Source organism: Trachypithecus francoisi, unplaced genomic scaffold (assembly GCF_009764315.1).
Source record: "Trachypithecus francoisi isolate TF-2019V2 unplaced genomic scaffold, Tfra_2.0 Lachesis_group4, whole genome shotgun sequence".
Lineage (NCBI taxonomy): Eukaryota > Metazoa > Chordata > Mammalia > Primates > Cercopithecidae > Trachypithecus > Trachypithecus francoisi.
This window is the reverse complement of record NW_022681469.1, coordinates 89,208,676-89,228,764: the sequence shown is the minus strand read 5'-3', so window position 1 is coordinate 89,228,764 and position 20,089 is coordinate 89,208,676. Positions and strand designations below refer to the sequence as shown.

The window sequence follows — 20,089 nt, the reverse complement described above, 5'->3', positions numbered from 1 at the left end:
GAAATATGGTTAAGCAACATAAGGATTTAGAGTTTTTGGAGAACGTTCAAAAGAAAGTTGTGAAACCTATGGGAAAGGTTTAAAGGAAATAAAATAGTCATTACTAAGAGCTAATGGGGGCTAAAGGTTGTTGTAGAGTGCATGTCAAATTATAATGCCTGGAAGCAAAGCAACAGTCTGGTCCCCAGAATAATATGAGGAAAAAGATACGGTCAAATTGTTATAAATTCCATGTTTTTGTGGTAAAAATATCGTGGTCAGTAGGAAAACAATAGGTAAAACTAGATTCAAACTTCAAATTACTCAATGATCCACGGAGAGAAAGAGAAACTCAAGCAGAATAAATCCTCCACAAGGATTGTTGTTCATTGCATTTTGACATCACTAACTTGGGCAATTACCTCAGTGCCCAATTCATATGACGTTGGAATGGATTTCTAAGCCCACACTGCTCACCTGACCCTTCGGACTTTTCTCATTATTTTTGTTGTTCATTCTGTTGTGTGTCAGGAGATGGTCTAAAATTAACTGAGTATCTTCCTATACCCAGGCCCCACCTTAGATGTTTTATATTTGTAAGGGAGTTAATCTTTACAACTAATACAGGAGTTATTAAGAAATAATTTTTAGGTAGCTAGAAAGGGTAAAGGTTTTTGGTGGTAATTTTCCTGTAATAAGAAGCAACCCCCAAACCATTTCTTTTCTAACCAGAAAGGGGGCTTGAAGGGCCAAGTCAGCAAGCTTTGATATGCAAATGCAGGCCATTAGAAACTGGGTCCACCCAATATGGCAATTCTTGCCTTCCTCTTGTCACCAGGTGTGCCCAGTGTCACGGCCACCTCCAGATACCTCTGGGTGTTCAGGACATCATGGCAGCCCTCATTTGCATATTAAAAGACTAAGATGGGAGGACCAGGTTTTCCCTTGGGCTATGTGAATGATGCACCTGGTCAAACCAATCCCCTGGGCCCTATGCAAATCAGACACCACCTCCTCCAGCCTCCAATATAACTGACCATTTTTCTGCTGCACACAGGATTTCTCTCTTGGAGCCTCCCTCCCTCTGTCGTCTCTGTATGGGGGAGCTGCTGCTTTCTTGATTGCTTGTTAAACTTTCTGCTCCTTAAAACCACTCCATATGTGTCCATGTCATTTTATCTAAATCAGTGTGAGACCAAGGACCCTGGTGCTACTCCAGTCATTGCAGCTGTATCATAACTACCCTGACAGGTGAATTGTACTACCCTCATTTTATGGAAGATAAAACTAAGGTTCAGGATGGTTAACCAACAAAGGTCATGTGCTAATAAATATTAAAGCTTAGACTTCAGGCTTGACTTCATTGATTGGGCATTTTATCAACTGTATATATTTACAGTTCTAAGTCCATTGTTGAAAATTTGAGATTAATTCCAGGAAGATTTGGAGATATATGACATGAAAGGAAGGAGGTCATAGTTTTTAGGTCAAATGATTTAACAAAGTCAATAGATCACACAATTTTCATTCACCTTGTGCTGACCCTTTTAAATGAAATGACATGGGTAATAAGGGTCACCCTTCCTGGAGCTAGCTAGAAAGAAGTGATGTTTCCTTTAGCTATTTAAGGATCAACCTCCCACATTCATAGGGAGCTTATTATACAGGGCAATGTGACAGGCAATGGGGATATAAAAGAAATGAGTTCATACCACAAGGTATTTTTAGTCTCAGGGAAGGAGTAAATATGCAAATGAGAAAATTCCATCAAGTTTAAGGCACCATTACCTTATCTCTTATTTTCCTTTTCCAAGGAAAATAAAGATGTCAAACTATATCATGCCTTCAGTTGTGGGATTTGAATATTCCTTTTAGAATCAACTTCGTAGACTATATGCCATGCCAGATGTCAATGCATTTAGTTACAGCTAGAATGAGGATGGGTCCAGAGGAGAGTCAGAAATATCTTTCTAGGCCAAGTGACCTTTGAATGTGCAAAGGTAAGGAGGAACAGTGTGAAGAAGAGATGCGCAGGCTATTCCATGCAGAATAAATAGAATGGGTAACTAGCTGGGACCCAGCCTGGCATGTCCTGGGATGATACGGAAATAGGGAGGCTGGGGCGTCACTGGGGACCTGGAGGCAGGATGGTGGTTAGGAATAAGGCTCCGGCCGGGCGCGGTGGCTCAAGCCTGTAATCCCAGCACTTTGGGAGGCCGAGATGGGCGGATCACAAGGTCAGGAGATCGAGACCATCCTGGCTAACCCGGTGAAACCCCGTCTCTACTAAAAAATATAAAAAACTAGCCGGGCGAGGTAGCGGGCGCCTGTAGTCCCAGCTACTCGGGAGGCTGAGGCAGGAGAATGGCGTGAACCCGGGAGGCGGAGCTTGCAGTGAGCTGAGATCCGGCCACTGCACTCCAGCCTGGGCGACAGAGCGAGACTCCGTCTCAAAAAAAAAAAAAAAAAAAAAAAAAAAGGAATAAGGCTCCAAGGTGCAGGCCAGCCTGCAGGTCTTAATGCGAGGGAGTTTGCATTAATTTATTGCAGACAATGGGAAGCCATTGGAGAAACTCAAGCAGGAAGCCGAGTCTATCTAACATCTTTTTCTTCCTTCTTTTTGGGTATGCTCCTATCAGAGGCTTTACAAATAGCTACTTTTACATCAAACTACATGCAACTTGTTTTCCCTGCTGGACTTCCATAGTTGTGAAGCCATGATTACCAGAATTTCTGATTCAAAGATTCTTGGTGAGTTTCCCTCCTCGGAGTCTTTTATCTCCTTTCTCTGCCCTGATCTTTACTCCAAAATTCTACTCATTTCAAATGCCACTTCTCCTAGGTATTGTGTCTTGTTCTTCCCCAAGTGTACAGCAGCTTACCATCATTATATGAACCCCCTTATACTTTTTTGAGCTCTCACTCAACTTCTCTTGATGTATATATTTTGGTATATTTGGTCTTTTAGATTGAGCTCTTTGAGTACAGAGATGGGATCTTAATATCTTATCAATTCTATGTTAGTATCTGTTTTGAGCTCAGTCTACTAAAGATGACATAATAGGTATATTGAATTGTGTACTTACACACATGGAAAAAGCATCCCCTTTCCAGTCTCTGAGGAGCAACAGAAGGAATAAAATGCCCCTACATCTGTATGCTTCTTGGTGTGGTAGTCAGCCTCCAAGGCACTCGCAGTGATCCCCACCTCCTAGAATTCACACCCTTGTGAAATCCACTCCTACATCATACCAGCGTCGGTCTGTGGGATCAAATAATATGGCAAAAGTGATGATACGTTACTTCTGAGATGAGGTTGTAGAAGAATGCTAGCTACTAACACCTTGACCTCTCTTTCTCAGATTTCTTGCTCAGGCCAAGCCAGCTGCCATGTCGTGAGAACACTCAAGCAGCACATGGCAACGAATGGAGATGGGCAGACATGGGCTGGCAAGAAACAGGCTTGCCAACAACAGCTTGAGTGATCCTAAAAGTGGGTCCACTAACCCCATGTGACTGTTGCCCTGGCCAACAACTTCACTGCAACCTCAGGAGATACCTATCCTGAGTCAGAAACACTCAGTCAAACTACTCGTGGCATCTTAATCCAGAGTAACTGTGAGATAATTATGATGATTTTAAGCTTCTCAGTTTGGGGGTAATTTGTTATGCAGCAACAGATAACAAAACACTTAGCAAATGTCATTCCAATATTCTTTGATTGAGGGACATAGGGATATAGGAGAAAAGAAAGGTGAACACTCAGGTTTAGAAAACAAAAGAAAATACAATCAAATCATTTTTCTAATAAAAAATGGGTACTTTGCAATTTTGCCTTAGCTCAATTTTAAGGTAGATCTATGTCAGAGTTCAAATTCAGTGTTCAATGACTTATTGCTTAAAAGTACAATGATCTACCTAGTCTCCTAAATGAGGCAAGAAAAGAGTGAGCTGGTAGAAAGAGGGTTAAGATCCTCCAAGAACTGAGTTTGTGTTCCAACTCTGTCACTTACTATTTGATTATCCATGGGCAATTTATGTAATCTGTTTTAAATCACGGTTTCCGTACCAGTACAAGGGATAATAATTTTGATCCTGCATATCTTGAGACTAAATGAGTCATTGTGTGTGGTGCTTTATAATACTGATGTGTTTTTCTCTTAACAGGCCCCGTTGACTGGAGGATGGCCACTTGACAACACATTGTTTCCTGAGGAAACTTTTGGCTTCTGGTGACTTGGGCCCCAGGCAAGTGTGTGCCAGTCACAAACTTTCTGGCTCATCCTAGGCTTCTCAGTCTCTGTCCCTCTATATTGAATTTGATTTTGAGAAGAAGGCATCCAAAAGAGTTGGTGTGAACCTAATACTGTCACAAAGCTAGGAAAATGTTGAGTTCAACATCTGAGACAGGAAGAGAACCCCAGCTGCCTTACTAAGACTGATTTCTGTCTTGTATTTTGAATACAAATTTTTGCATATATTCGTAACTCATCTTATGCTTTATATGTATTCAATGCTGAATGGAATTTTGATGTACTTAAAATCTGATAATCATTTTCTCTGCCATTTTCCAAAAGAACTGGAGTTTAAGCGGACTATTTAGAGGCCTAGCTATGTTCAAAGGCTCTCAGGGAAGATATTGAGTAACTTCTATAGTAGATGCTGTTGGTGCCCAACACTTATTCCTTCAGTGCCCATGATTTAAAACAGATTACATAAATTGCCCATTGACAATCAAATAGTAAGTGACAGAGATGGAACACAAACTCAGTTCTTGGAGGATCTTAGACCTCTTTCTACTAGCTCACTCTTCTTTTCTTCTGGCCTCATTTAGGAGATTAGATAGATCATTGTACATTTAGGCAATAAGTCATTGAATACAGAATTTGAACTGTGACATAGAACCACCTTAAAATTAGTTCCTTTTTATGGCTGATTAGTATTTCATCATATATATTTACATTTTCTGTATCCACTCATTGACTGATGGATATTTGGGGTGGTTCCATGTTTTTGCAATTGCAAATTGTGCTGCTATAAACATGTGTATAAAAATATCTTTTAAAAGATACTTGTATACACATAATAATAAAACAATGACTTCTTTTCCCCTGGGTAGATACCCAGGAGTGGGATTGTTGAATCAAGTGGTAGATCTACTTATAGTTCTTTAAGGAATCTCCACACTGTTTTCCATAGTGGTTGTAGTAGTTTACATTCTCAACAGTGTAAAAGTATTCCCTTTTACCACATCCATGCCAACATCTATCATTTTTGATTATGTCCATTCTTGCAGGAGTAAGGTGGTATCACATTATGGTTTTGATTTGCATTTCCCTGATAATCAGTGATGTTGAATGTTTTTCCATATATTTATTGGCCATCTGTACATCTTCTTTTGAGAATTGTCTATTCATGTCCTTAGCCCACTTTTTGATGGGAATTTTTTTTTTTCTTGTTGATTTGAATTTCATGTAGATTCTGGATATTAGTCCTTTGTTAGATGTGTAGTTTGTGAAGATTTTCTCCCACTCTGTGGGTTGTCTGTTAACTCTGCTGATTATTATTATTATTTTTGTCATGCAGAAACTGTTTAGTTTAAGAACCATCTATTGGTCTTTGTTTTTGGGTTCTTGTTCGTGAAGTCTTTGCCTAAGATAATGTCTAGAGGAGTTTTTTCCGTGTTATCTTCTAGAATCTTTATGGTTTCAGGTCTTAGATTTAAGTATTTGATCCATCTTGAATTGAGTTTTGTATAAGGTGAGAGATGAGGATCCAGTTTCATTTTTCTACCTGTGGCTTGCCAATTATCTCAGCATCATTTGTTGAATACGGTGTCCCTTCTCCACTTTGTTTTTGTGTTGCTTTGTCGATCAGTTGGCTGTAAGTATTTGACTTTATTTCTGGGTTCTCTATTCTGTTCCATTGGTCTATGTGCCTATTTTTGTATGAGTACCATGTTGTTTTGGTGACTATAACCTTATAGTATAGTTTGAAGTCAGGTAATGTGATACGTTTTGCTTAGTCTTTCTTTGGCTATGTGGGCTCTTTTTTGGTTCCACATGAATTTTAGCATTTTTTTTCTAATTCTGTGAAGAATGATGGTGGTATTTTGATGGGAATTGCATTAAATTTGTAGATTGCTTTTGGCAGTATGGTCATTTTCACAATGTTGATTCTACCCATCCATGAGCATGAGATATGTTTCTATTTGTTTGTGTCATCTGTGATTTCTTTCAGCAGTGTTTTGTAGTTTTCCTTATAGAGGTCCTTCACCTCTTTGCTTAGGTGTATTAAGTATTTTATTTGTTTTGCAGCTATTATAAAAGGAGTCAAGTTCTTGATCTGATTTTCAGTTCGGTCATTGTTGGTGTATAGTATTGATACTGTTTGTATACATTGATTTTGTATCCAGAAACTTTACTAAATTCATTTATCAGTTCTAGGAGCTTTTTGGAGGGGTGTTTAGGGTTTTCTAGGTATATGATCATATCATCAGCAAACAGTGCTAGTTTGACTTCCTCTTTACTAATTTGGATACCCTTTATGCACAAACAGACAATCTAAGGTCATACACTTCAAGGAACTAGAGCAACAAGAACAAACCCAAATTCAGCAGAAGAAATAACAAAGATCAGAACAGAACTAAATGAATGAAAAACCTGATTCTTTGAAAAGATAAACAAAATTGATAGACCATTAGTGAGATTAACCAAGAAAAGAAAGACGTTGCAAATAAGCTCAATTGGAAATGGGAGACATTATCACTGATACCAAGAAATACAATAGATCATTGAAGGCTACTATGAACACCTAGAGGAGATGGCTAAATTCCTAGAAACATACAACCATCCTAGATTAAATCAGAATGAAATAGAAACACTGAACAGAACAATAACAAGCAGCAAGACTGAAATGGTAATTTTAAAATTGCCAACCAAAAAAGACAGATTCACAGCTAAATTCTACCAGACATCCAAAGAAGAATTGGTACTAAACCTATTGACACTATTCCAAAAGATGAAGAGGGAATCCTTCCTAAATCATTCTATGAAGCCAGTTTTTACCCTAATACCCAAACCAGGAAAGGACATAAAATATGAAAACTACAGACCAATATCCCTGATGAACACAGACGCAAACGTTCTCAACAAAATACTATTTTTAATAGACTGGTAAATTGAGTAAATGTTTGAGTTCTGTAAGCTATTCTAGCAAATGACTTAACCTGAGAGGGGAGTTATGGAAACTCCCAGTGTATAGTTGGTCGGTCAGAAGTACAGGAGGCTGGGACTTGCTATTGGCATGTGAAGTGTGGACAATCTTGTGGGAACTAATTCCTGTTAGATAGTGTTAGAATTTAATTGCATTTCAGGACACCCAGTTGGTGTCTGCTAGGAACTAAAGAACTGGCTGGTATGAGAAATAAACCCTACACATTTGGTATCAGAAGTGAAGTGTTATTTACAGTTCAGTTGGCTGTAAGTTAAATTAAAGACCATTTAAATATATATATCTTTTTGAGCTTCTGTGCTCTCTCTTATCTCTTCGTAGTAATTGTCTCTTTGGAGTAATCCAAAACTGGTTATTGGTGGCTCTAAAGGAGTGTCCTCCCTTCAGGAGCTAGGTGGGCCTGCAAGGAAAGCCTGCTCACTGCATAATTCCTTGAGCTGGAAGATCCACTCTACTCGCCCCCAGGGCAGTCCTTTTGGTTGAGGTATCAACAAGCAGACCCCCACCTAGCTATCTTTTGTGGTGTTCTCAGGATACTCATGCATCCTTGTGAAACAGAAGTGGGAATCTAAAATGCGTCACTGCCTCCACCTAGTTTCCTGTCTTTCCCATGCTCTAACGCGTATAGGTCACCAAGTCTTCTGCAATATGATTATAGAGCATATTCCACCCAACATGTCTATATATGAATTATCAATTGTTAGCACTTAATACGGTACACTAAATAGAGGAAATGTATAGATATTGGTTGAATGAACAGAGGTTTAGCTATTCAACAACACTTTGTAGATAAAGATGGTTCTCAAGTCAGAGCCACTGTGCTCCCATCTTGTTCTATTTTCACTGCGGAACAACATCTGTTCATTTATATGGTGTATTATATATACTGAGACTGTAATTAAGGCACCCGCAGCCTTCTCCTCTTTTGGCCAACCAACATCATTTCCATGGTCCCTTCCTCTTAAGCCTGGGTTTCCAACTCTTTAATCATCACTGCTCTCAAATGTCCCACTTTTAAACTGTGGCGACCTAAACGGAAAGCTATCATAATGATGCTGTAAAAGTTTGGCAGATTTCATCAGAAACCAACATCTGTTTGGTCTTTTCTCATTATCTTCTTGCTGACTTTTCATTAAAGAGTTTTGGAAAAGCTGTAAAATGTATTTTTTAAATTAATTCAACAATATCCATTCTGGCCCAAATCTCTGTTTGCATGTATACAATTTTTATGCACAAATTGATTCATAAATGAAGGGTTTTTAAGCTTACAAATATAAGCCTTTATACAATATTTTAAAATATTTTGCATGTTTTTCTGTTTGTAGTTTTGGCTGTATTAACAGTGACATGACTTTCGAAAAATTATTTTGACTTCGTTTTTATTTAAACCTTTCCCTTGGTATATACCCATTGAATAAGAAAAACAACAGTATTATATACACTTACCATGTGCCAGAAAAGGGTTTTACATGTACTAACTTAATTTTCATAACAACTCAGTGAGCCAAGTACTATTGTCTTCTCCATTTTTTAGATGATGCAGTTTAGGGAGAGAGAGGCTAAAGATTTGTTCAAGATAAGCCCAGCAAGTGAGGGTCAGAGGTGGGACCTAAGAGAACGGACTGTAGGCTGAGGCTTCTAGTGTCCATCATGATATGCTGTTGTATGTACATGAATACCCGGGTGCACTGGGCCTTTTGTAGAACCTTTTTATTGGTGATCACTCATATACACAAGCAGAAGTTTTCTTTGTGTTTAAAGATGATTTTTCTAATACAGTAATCATACTTGAGTACTGATGCTGGTTTAACTGAAGAAATGACTCATGACTATTTCTTTATGGGTGTACTTTCTTAGCTCCCTTAAAATTTTCATTTTTTTTTTTTATTCTGAGAATGTAAGTCCTACAGTTGCTAAATATTGGTAAATTTAACTTTGTTTAGTTCAGATATTGAGCTCCTCTTGCCATTGTGAATAGCAAATGTAGTAGCCTCCACGAGCCCTATAAAATTAGCCCAAGCAGCTGTGATGTACATTTTAGCCTATCTACAAATACGGAAGAATGCTTTTTGCCCTGAGCATAATTCATCTCAGAGTCAGGTTTCCAGAAGAGACGGTACTATGGTCACTACCCAGGTCTTCCTGCGGTGCCTTCGGAAACTGTATTGCCCTTTCAAAGAACTCTTGATACCATTCTGAGAGAACTGTCTGCACTATGAAGTTAGTGGTATGGTGTATCCATACCTCAATAAACTTGCTCCACCTTCACCTATTTGTTCCTTAGAGTTTTCTTTAAACTTTAGGGAAAATAATTACCTTGATAAATAAAAATCATACCAGCTTATTTTACTTAGCTTAATAAATTGAACATAATATTAAAAATTGCTCTAAAAAAGCAAACCTAGAGGTGCTCTCTCTACCTATTTAAGGAGGTTATTTGAGAAAACCCATGATCCTGTCTCCAAATGTGCCTTTGAACTTACTACTTGTAGAGAATAGAAGAAAGCAATGCTTCTAGTCATAGATAAGGATTTCAAATAAATTTTAACAAGTATTCTTTACTCCCTAAATGTTCTCTAAAACAATGATTTATCTTTAAAATATTATATGCATACGGTTTTATGGTAGGATCTGTATCTATTAGGAAATACTCAAACATCTTTTAGTATGCTGATTTTTAAAGAATTCATAGCAAAAGGAATTCATAACAAAATATGAACAATGTTTACCTTTCTGGAAGTAGAATGGGAACTGTTGGGAATGGAGATGAAGACTTCACTTCATGTTCTTCATTTCCTGCAATGATAGAAAAACAAATTCTATACATGTATTTCTTTACAGGTAGTTATGTGAACAGTGAGATTGAGCTACTTGGTTTTCATACATTTTTCTGAATTAAATAAAATTAAAAGATTTGTCGAAGTTCACACAGCTAGTTAGTGGCTAGATCTAGACCTAGAATCCTGGTCCCCTAACTATACCGTCTTCCCTAAGGATTATTTATAAAGTATATCCCATTAATTTAATTGAACCATAAAACCAAGCTTTAGAACAGGTATAAATACACATAAGAGATAAATATAATGACTCATAGGTCAAATGAATTGTAACTATGTAAATATTAAGTGATAGAAATACGCTCAGTTTGAAAATAAAATGACGCACAGTTGAGGGAAAACTCATTTTTTTTAAAGATGGAGGATTCTAGATAAAATAATGGAGGAAAGTGGCCAATATGGTTGCCTAGAAGCAGCCAGTGGGTGTAGCTCTCATGGAGAGCAACAGAAGGGGTGAGTAAATATAACACCTTCAACTGAAACATCCCAGTATTCACATAGGGAGTAATCAAGGAAACAGTTTGACTCATGGAGAACAAAGAAAACCAAGACAGGAAAAGAGCCCACCTGGGAGAAACACGGAGCCAGGGACCCTCCACTACCCAAGGAATCCATGCTGCTTTGACAGATCTTTGCAACCCTTGGGACAGGAGAACTCCTTGTGAACCCAGTCCACCAGGGCCTTCAGTCTGACAGAGCTACATGGAGTCTTGGCAGAGCAACCACTCAGATATGGGTGGAATCACTGGAGCATTAGATACTTGGGCTTTCCAGCAAAGGTAGCTGCAGCTTCAGCCAAGTGGGAGGTTAGACCTCTGTACATACCCGTAGAAAAGAGGCTGAATCCAGGGGACTGAGCAGCAACAGCCTGCAGGCCCCACCATCTATGGTACCTCACAAGATAAGACCCACTGGCTTAGAATTCTGGCCAGCCACTGGTACCAGCATTCTACCTCCCTATGGAAGAGCTCCCAGGGGGACAGGCAGGCCTCCATCTTTACTGTTCAGGTACCTTAGCTGTTCCAGCCTTCAGGCTTTGCAGAATCCAGGCCGACCAGGGGCAGAAGGGATCCCCCAACATAGCACAACTGCTCTACCTAACATGGCCAGACTACTACTTTAAGCAGGTCCCCAATCTCATTCCTTTTCACTCGGCAGGATCTCCAAACTGGGGCACCTCCAGCCACCTCTCCCCTAAAGGTGTTCTCTGTCCAACAGAGATGAGTGAGCTCACGGAGGGGGCAGGCCACCATCATTGCTGTTTGGGTGACTTAGCCATTCCAGCCGTCGGGCTTTGGAGTGTCTAGGCAACCAGGGGCTGAAGCAAATGCCCAGCAAAGCATAGCTGCTCTACCAAAATGTGGCCAGACATCTTTTTCAAGCAGGTCCCTGATCCTGTTCCTCCTCACCAGGCAGGACCCCCCAACTGGGGTCTCCAGCTGCCCCCTACAGGTACCTCTGGACCAGCAGCAGGCCCATACCCCTCTGGATCAAAGCTCCCAGAGAGAGGGCCAGGCTGCCATTTTGCTGTTTCACAGCCTTCACTGGTGATACCTCCAGGTACTGGAAAATCTGAGGTGACTAGGGGTTGGAGCAGGCCCCAAGCATACTGAAGCAGCCCTACAGAAAGGTGGCCAGACTGCTACATGGGTGCCTGTTCCCCTATCCCATATCTCCAGGTCCTTCAGGCCTGGGACTCCAGCCACCCACCACCAGAGCTATCGAGCCCATAGCAACTTGGCAACTCCCTGGACAGAGCCCCCTGGTTCAGCTGAAAGCCTCTCCTGTATTGCTTTATTTTGATTCTTATTCTCCTTGGATTGGAGTTTGCTTCCCTCCTGAATCTCAATGATCTTCTTATCCATATTCTGAATTCTATTTCTGTCATTTCAACAAGGTTAAGAACTCTTGTTGGAGAACTGATGCAGTCATTGGGAGGACATATGACACTCTAACCATTTGTGCTACCAGAGTTCTTGTATTGGTTCTTTCTCATCTCTGTGTGTAGGTGTTCCTTTAACTGGAGTGCAGATTGAGTATAGTCCATAGACTTCTTTCCAGGAGCTAAAGGATGAAATAGCCAGTATAAAAAAGAACCTAATGAGTCTGACAGAGCTGAATAACACAATCCAAGAATTTCACAATGCAATCAGAATTATTAACAGCAGAATAAACCAAGCTGGGAAATGAATCTCGGAACTTGAAAACTGGTTCTCTGAAACAAAGCAGTCAGACAAAAATAAATAAAAAGGAAAAGGAATAAACAAAACCTCTGAGAAGTATGGGATTATGTAAAGAGGCCAAATCTATGAATCACTGGCATCCCTATAAGGGATGGGGAGAAAGCAGACAAGTTGAAAAGCATATCTCAGGATATCATCTATGAAAACTTCCCCAACCTTCTAGAGAGGCAGTCAAATTCAGGAAATAGAACTCCTGCAAGATTCTACACAAGAAGATCATCCCCAAGACACATAATTGTCAGATTTTCCAAGGTCAGAATGAAAGAATGTTAAAGGCAGCTAGAGAGAAAGGGCAGGTCACCTACAAAGGGAACCCCATCAGACAGTGCAACTCTCAGCTAAAACCCTACAACCCAGAAGAGAGTGGGGGCCTATACTCAACATTCTTAAAGAAAAACATCATCTTCGAGAATTTCATATCCAGCCAAACTTAGCTTCCTCAGTGAAGAAATAAGATCCTTTTCAGATAAGCAAATGTTGGGGGAACTCATTACCACCAGACCTGCCTTACAAGAGATCTTGAAAATAACACTAAATATAGAAAGGAAAGACTGCTATTAGTTAATGCAAAAACACACAGACCAGTGTCACTGTAAAGCAAACAAGCCACCATAATAACCAATTAACAGCACAAAGACAGGATCAAATCCACACTTACCAAAACTGGCCTTGAATGTAAGTGGGTTAAATGCCCCATTTAAAAGACACAGAGTGGCAAGCTGGATAAAAAAGCAAGACCCAATGTTATCTTGTCTTTAAGAGACCCATCTCATGTGTAATGACACTCACAGGCTCAAAATAAAGAGGATGGAGGAAAACATACCAAGCAAATGGAAAACAGCAGAAAGAAGGGGTTACAATTATTTCAGACAAAAGTTTCAAACCAACAAAGAAAGACAAAGTATATAATGGTGAAGTGTTCAAGTCTACAAAGAGACATAGTTGTCCTAAATATATACGCACCAAACAGGAGCACCCAGATTCATAAAGCAAATTGTTAGAGACATACTATACAAAGAGACATAAAGTCTTCCACTATTATTCTGGGGGAGTCTAACATTCCACTGACAATATTAGATCATCGAGGCAGAAAACTAATAGATATTTAGAACCTAAACTCAACATTGGACCAATGGATCTGACAGACCTTTAAAGAACTCTCCAGTGGAAAGTAACAGAATGTACACTCTTCTCATCACCACATGACACATACTCTAAAATTTGCCACATAATTAAACATAAAACAATCCTCAGCAAATGTAAAAAGAATCAAAATCATACCAAACACTCTCTCGGACCACAGCACAATAAAAATAGAAATCAAGGCTATGAAAATCGCTCAAAACCATGCAATTACAAGAAAATTAAACAACATGCTCCTGAATGACTTTTGGGTAAATAATGAAATTAAGGCAGAAATCAAGAAGTTCTTTGACTATCATGAAAATAAGGATACAACGTACCAGAATCTCTGGGACACAGCTAAGGAAGTGTGGAGAGGGAAATTCATAGCACTAAATGCCCAACCAGAAAGTTAGAAAGATCTCAAATTAACAACATAAATTTAAATGGAAAGAATTAGAGAAGCAAGGATAAATCAACCCCAAAGCCAGCAGAAGACAAGAAATAACAAAAATCAGTGCTGAAGTGAAAGAAATTCAGAGACAAAGAAACCATTTAAAAGATCAAATCTAGGAACTGTTTTTAAAAAAATTAAAGTAGATAGGCCACTAATTAGACTAATAAAAAAATTAAGACAATTAGAAATGATGAAATGGATGTTACTGACCCCATAGAAATAAAAACAACCATCAGAAACTACTATGGACACCTTTCCACACACAAACTAGAAAACCTAGAAGAGATGGACAAATTCCTGGACATATACACCCTCCCAAGACGGAGCCAGGAAGAAATTGGTTTCCTGAGCAGACCAATAATGAGCTCCAAAATAGAATAAATAGCCTATCAACCAACCAAAAAAAAAAAAAAAAAGCCCAGAACCAGATGAATTCACAGCCAAATTCTACCAGATGTACAAAGAAGAGCTCATACCATTGCTACAGAAACTATTCCAAAAAACTGGGGTGGTGGGGGGACTCCTCCCCCACTCATTCTATGAAGCCAGCATTATCTTAAGACAAAAACCTGTCAGACACACACACACACACACACATAGACATCAGGCCAATATCCTTGCTGAACATTGATGCAAAAATTCTCAACAAAATAAGTGCAAAATGAATATAGCAGCACACCAAAAAGCTAATCCACTACAATCAAGTAGGCTTCATCCCTGGGATGCAAAGTTGGTTTAACAGATGCAAATCAATAAATATAATTCATCATATAAACAGAACTAAAGACGAAAAACACATGATTACCTCAATAAATGCAGAAATGGCTTTCAATAAAATTCAGTCTCAGCAATCTGGGAGGCCAAGGCAGGCAGATCACCTGAGGTCAGGAGTTTAAGACCAGCCTGGCCACCATGGTGAAACCTTGTCTCTACTAAGAATACAAACATTAACTGGGCATGGTAGTGCCTGATGTGGTATTATGTGCCTGTAGTCCCAGCTACTAGGGAGGCTGAGGCAGGAGAATTGCTTGAACCCAGGAGGCGGACGGTGCAGTGAGCCAAGATTGCACCACTGCACTCCAGCCTGGGCGACAATGCAAGACTCCAACTCAAAAAAAAAAAAAAAAAAAGGCCAGGCATAGTGGCTCACACCTGTAATCCCAGCACTTTGGGAGGCTGAGGCGGGCGGATCACAAGGTCAGGAGATTGAGACCATCCTGGCTAACACAGTGAAACTCTGTCTCTACTAAAAATACAAAAAAATATTAGCCGGTCATGGTGGCGGGGGCCTGTAGTCCCAGCTGAGGCAGGAGAATGGCGTGAACCTGGGAGGCGGAGCTTGCAGTGAGCCAAGATTGCACCACTGCACTCCAGCCTGGGCAACAGAGCAAGACTCCGTCTCAAAAAAAAAAAAAAAGGTTAAAAAAAAAAAGAAAATAATGATCTTATGATTCATATTCTGATATTCTGGCACTCTTTCAGAATGTAATGAGACCTTCTAATCAGACTTCACATAAACTTTAATTTTAAATATCTTCCTTTTTTTTTTTTTTTTAAACAAAGGTTGGCAGAGTAGAGACCTATCTTTAAGGGAGAATCCTCCTACTTAACCAATCATTTGTCCATCTGTCCATCATATGCCTGTCTTCCTTCTCCTCCTTGTTTTCCCTCAATATGACTACGTATTGAACACCTACAATATGCCAAGCATTGTGCTAGGTCGATTCCTATTCCTATTTCCAAAAAGTCTTAGATGCCCTCCTGGAATCAGTGAACAGATATATATATAGGATTCTTGGAGTATCCTTTTTCCATTGCTTATAGAAACACATATGTGCTTTGCAGAAACACATATGTGCTTTGCAGAAACACATATGTGCTTTGCTCCTTGGACTGCTAACCCCCACTAAGGAAACATTGTCCCAGAGGGATAGTTCCTTTCCATATAGAAACAGTGATGCAGCACTGAGTAGGCAGTCAGTATTTACTGAATAAACTCATCAATAGCTGTGACAGCTTTCCCCTCTCCAAGCCAAACTCCTAAGTAAGCTTTGAAAAGTCTTCAAATTTACTTCTATTCCTTTCCATTCTACCATTTTTGAAATGGAAATATGTGAAGAAAAATGGATCCTGAATAATTTCAGCCCAAATTCCTGGAGGAAAATAGTAAGAAAAGGGAAATTGCTACTTATTTGGAGCTGCCTACAAGTTAAATTTTTATGATAAAATAAATTCTCATTATTTCACCGTTACCTCCTTCCTGGTAAAACGTATTGGTAGTTACTCTCATTTGCATTATTTAATATGCCCTGCTAGGATAATGTTATTTATATTTTTTTTCACGTGTCAAAACAGAGGCTTTGAAAAATTAAATAACTGGCCACACAAAGAAGTCACTGGGTCAAAGATGGTGTTAGTATGGCGGCTTGAACAACCTGTTTAAGAAGGGACAGGTGCTGAATTAGGGGAATGTGAGAGTTGGCACTGAGCAATAGGCAAGCCCAAGAGAAAGAAGGCTGACTCACCAGGACGTGGAATTAGCACAAAAGGTCAACTTTCTCTCATAGATAAAGGAAAACTCACAAGTCATATCCCTGACAGGACAAAAACAAAGCCTAGACACTTCAGCAAAAACATAGCATGCCAAGAATATGACTTTTCTAGGAAAACCTTTGAGTAAGACTTACATATGGAAAAAATGTTTTAAAAGCTGGGTACATATTGGGACAGAAAGAATTTCCAGGTAGGCATTAAGGATATTTCTAGATCTCTTGTCTCCTCTGGGTACAATTAGGTGTACAGAGAAAAATATTTTAGGCATTTTCATTTCAAAATGAACAGAACAAAGGAAAGAATTCATTAAAAGAATATAAAATTAATTTTAGTAGCAAAATAGCATCACTATCATAAGAAACAGCTCTTCTAGCACTGCTAATAAGGGTTCAATTCATTACAACTGATAAGATGCATCTGACATGAAAGGCTGGCTAGGAAAACCTTCAGGAAGATGGGGGAAAACCACTAAAATTCATTGGTTCCAGCAGTCCATTAAAACATTTTCCAGCCTGCTTATTGAAGCTGTGGAAAAACTGGGAACTCAGATTTCTCACTCTAGGATGTGGAAAGTTTAAATTACAAGAAGATGGAAAGGAAGGAAATGGCAAAAGGAAAGAACACCATGAGTTAGTTACAGCTAATCTGAATTTATGGATATTTCTTAAGAAATGCAGGGAAAATCAAACAAAAGGATGGGGATTATAACAAACTTCCATGAATGTATGTACCAAAAAAGCTGAAAAAACAGGGCTTACTTAAAACTTATACAAATGAAGAGAAACATTAGACTGCCTACTTCATTATTATAGTAAATACCTATTAAGTAGGCTCCCCACATAATGCATGTACATATAAAAGGGCAATAAAAAGTGAACTGGGCAACTTTTTGTTGCCCTCATATATACATAAGGGGGCAAGTATAAGTCAGTGGACCATTCTGAACATGCCCATATCTAATGAATTGGCAGCTATCACTTAGATATTAGAATTGCTACTATTTATTAAATGCTTCCCATGCTGTGGGCATATTTTAAGGAAATTTACATGTTATTTCATAGATAGTAGATGAGAAAACTGAGGCTGAGAGAGGGTAAGTAACTCATCCAAGGACACATGGGTAGGAAATAGAGAAGCCAAGGCTTAAGCCTAAGGATAATTCTCTCAGAGTTCATGTTCTTTCTACTATGCCACACTCTTTCACCTCCATCTTACTCTAGGGTATCTACAGCTTAATGAGGTAGGGAAAGGCTTCTGATGACATGGAAACCAAAGGCAGTACTCCTCAGGAGAAAGGGCTAAATAAGACTATTTAAGATGATAGCATGGAAAACAGAGTGCATGTTGTAAACACCTAGCACAACACTTGGTATATTGTAGGTGTTCAATCTATGGTCATGTTGATGGAAAACAAAGAGGAGAAAGAAGGCAGGCATAGGACGGCCAGATGGACAAATAGTTGGTTAAGTAGGAAGAATCTTCTTTTCCTTTGAAGTTTACAGGGATCTGTGTGAAATCCAAAATTTCAAAGAAATGGAGGGAAGCATACACAGCTGAGGTTGTGCCAGAGTCAAGAACATCATCCCATCAGGACATGAAAGTTGGAGACACGGTCTCTAGGACTCCATAGAGAAGGCATTTTTATCCCTTTGCTCATGCAAGATGGGCAAAAACATTTAGATATTTGGGATTAGAATATATATTCTCTCTCTATATATATATTTTCTATGTGTGTGTATATATATAAAATATATATTCTCCCAAACTTTTGAAATCCCAAATATGTTTTAAAAATATGTATTTTATATATATATATATATATGGCTGTATATTTAGGGGAATAGGCATATATAGATATGTACAGACACAGGCAATTGCAAGATATATATACCTATGTATACACACATCTTACAATTGCCTGTTTTGTCATTTACTTTTGTTAAACTTTAAAGCTGTTTCTGTGTTAATTCGTTTGCAAGGATTAGTGTAGGAGGAGAAAGTGACTTTTTGGTTCCTTGTCTTTTCTCATGCCTACCGTAGGCCATGGTTGACTTTTTTTTTGTCAACATTACAATCTGAATTTTTAGCATCATATTATAATAAGCCTTCCCTTGTTTTCCTCATACACTGAAAAGATTTAAGAGCATTCATGATGCCCTTGAATGTTTCTTTCAAGAAACAGATAACATTTGAAATTAGAGAAAACCTGAAGCATTTGGAGGTTTTGATCAGATGTATTCTCAAGTGGAGGACGTCTATGAAATAGCATAGCTGTAGAAAGAGGCAATCAAGCATGAAACCCTAGGTAGCATTAAATAGAAGGCAAAATAAAAGCTGCATGTGTTTAAAGCATATTTCTTAAAATATCTTAACATGTCTGAACCATGCCTAAGCCTATTTTATCAAAGTTACCACTAAAAAATTAGCTAAGTGTCTTCAACTTACATTTCAAACATTACTAGAGTAAAACTCTTTTTGGTCACTTTCCTTGATGTATTGGTAGTAAATTACATTTTTTACAATATACATGTAAGTATTTCGTGAATTCTTAATATAAAAAGTAAGGCATCATTTTCACCCTTTCAGGAAAAAAAAAAAAAAAAAAAACCCACAAGACCAAAGAGGAAATGTCACCATCCAAAGACAACAATCTTGATATTTCCTATAGGGCTTTGTGTGTCTCTTGGAATGGAGAAGGGTGATAAGCTTCTTATGGGACTCTCAGGCAGCCAAGATCAAGACATGTGCTCTTCTTCTTGCTCTCTGGGACACACTGCCTCTAAGAGAAGTGTGGTCTAGGAAATCCACTGTGATGGCTGTATTATCTTAAGTCAGTAGTTAAAAAAAAAAAAAAAAAAAAAAAAGAAATTCTACCCACCCTACAAAGTAATAATCCCACCTCTAGAAAATCAGGCACAATGAAGTAATTCTTTAAATTATACATCGTATATAAAATGACCAGTTTTCCAAACAGTCTGCATGATTTTGCATATTCATAGCTCATGGATGACTCCATAATGACCTGACAGCAACCTCTCTCTTAATTGGGCCCCGATTCCCAGGTTTCAGGTCTAATTTTCGTTCTAGAGAAGATTCCCCAACAAGATTGTTTTATACTTAAATCTAAGGAGACTCACAGGTTTTTGTTTTGCATTTGCTTTTCTAGACAGAGGCTACTGATTACATCCTATACTAGAATAAGTTCCTGTATACCCTTTGATATGGTTTGTCTCTGTGTCCACACCCAAATCTCACCTTGAATTGTAATAATCCCCACGTGTCATGGAAGGGACATGGTGGGAGGTAATTGAATCATGGGGGTGGGTATTTCCTGTGCTGTTCTCATAATAGTGAATCAATCTCACGAGATCTGATGGTTTTATAAAAGGGAGTTTCCCTCCACATGCTCTCTTGCCTGCTGCCATGTAAGACGTGACTTTGCTCCTCCTTTGCTTTCTGCCATGATTGTGAGGCCTCCCTAGCAGAATGGTGAGTCAGGTAAACTTCTTTCCTTTAAAAATTACCCAGTCTCAAGTATGTCTTTATTAGCAGTGTGAGCATGGATTAATACAGTAAATTGGTACTGGTAGAGTGGGATGCTGCTATAAAATTACCTGAAAATGTGGAAGTAACTTTGGAACTGGGTAACAGGCAGAGGTTAGAAC

At 38.8% G+C, this 20,089-nt stretch overlaps 2 long non-coding RNA genes across 2 annotated transcripts in view; one reads left to right on the top strand and one right to left on the bottom strand.

Annotated features, from left to right (window-relative positions):
* Positions 1-20,089, bottom strand: part of LOC117072985 — a 97,325-nt gene that overhangs the window by 5,198 nt on the left and 72,038 nt on the right. The window contains exon 2 of the long non-coding RNA XR_004433045.1: positions 9,942-10,008. This is a non-coding gene — a long non-coding RNA (uncharacterized LOC117072985). The remainder of the gene's footprint in view (positions 1-9,941; positions 10,009-20,089) is intronic.
* Positions 2,617-4,229, top strand: LOC117072986. The gene is made up of 3 exons (XR_004433046.1): positions 2,617-2,730; positions 3,342-3,597; positions 4,147-4,229. It is a non-coding gene; the product is annotated as an uncharacterized LOC117072986 (long non-coding RNA).